This window comes from Cornus florida, unplaced genomic scaffold (assembly GCF_030987335.1).
Source record: "Cornus florida cultivar Cherokee Brave unplaced genomic scaffold, ASM3098733v1 CherokeeBrave_3.0.0_Hap2_Chr03, whole genome shotgun sequence".
Lineage (NCBI taxonomy): Eukaryota > Viridiplantae > Streptophyta > Magnoliopsida > Cornales > Cornaceae > Cornus > Cornus florida.
In genome coordinates, this window is record NW_026775573.1 from 63,449,833 (window position 1) to 63,451,231 (window position 1,399).

Sequence of the window (1,399 nt, forward strand, 5' to 3'; positions counted from 1 at the left end):
ATAATCCTTTTGAAATTAAATACTTAAATCCCAATAATCCAAAACCTCCATAAGTTAAACAACTAGGGAATCCATCTCTAGTGGACCCCTAATAAAAATCCCAAACTGAATGAAAGTAAAACTGAGGATAAAAAATCCAATATTTGGAAAGAAATCTTACATCGTCGGTAGAATGGAAGATCGTCTCTGCTCAGCACGAACAAGCTCAAGCCTGGAACTGACGTACACCTGAAAAATAGGAGTGGGTCAGGCCCACGCGCAAGTTCTATACTACTACAATCCAAACAGAAGCCCGATACGCATTTACATCCTAAACAATTCAATAATAGCTAATAGTCCGTAAATATATATATAGTCACACTAAAGGACTCTCACTGGACTACAGGTCGGTCTCAACCTGAATAAAGGTAACATGCTAAAATGCACACGAAGCGGACATGTGTACCTAAACCTAAACAGGGTACACCTCCAACCATCGTATCTAGCTATGCATGCATATGCGCTCCCTAACCGTCGATCCTGAGACTCAAGCTCATATCAAGGTACCATAACAATATATTTAAAATCCATCCTGTATCCTAGTAGTGCCGCTCAACTAGTCGTTGCCATGACACTACAATCAATAGGACTTAACTTTTAGCTAATCCAGTTCTTAATCCAGAGTAGGTAGGTATTGGTATTTTGAAACCAAACCGTCCCTAGTATATGACCGTCCCATACTGGTGTATACTATCCAATCATCCAGCAGTTGGTAATACAGACGACTACAATAAATATCAACTAAATCCATATCTCCGTTTCTGATACTAACAGTCATATTGTAAGCATCAATAAACACAGTCAACCATATACATAAACAGGCTCAGTTTTATATCCATTACTGATACTATCAATTAAGCACAGTCAAAATATTTATTTACACAGGCTCAGTTTATAGTGTTCCACAAAATCCGATCTAGTGCTAAGTTTAAATCTTATTAGCATTCAACATCCAGCAGTTAATATTACAGTCAGTTAAGATAACCATCAACTATTTCCATTCTTCCAGTAATTGATACTAGCAGTGGTAAGATAAGCATCAACAACAAAAACCACAGTATATACATAAACATGCTTAGTTTAAGTTGTTTTACAAAATCCCATTAGTGTTAAGTTTAAGACCTAATATCACTCAACAATAACCCATCCTAAACAAGTTTAATTCAGATACATGATCATGATATATGATAAAGCAGGTTTTCATTATATTATCTGTCTCAGAAGATTCAAATCACAGAGAATTAAACCAATTTAATTCTTCCATCTCCAACCACAGTGTATTAATTTGTTTAAAACGTATACTGTTCAAATGACCACCAAAGTTAGATTATTAACATGCCTTCCTAAGTCTTAGAATTGT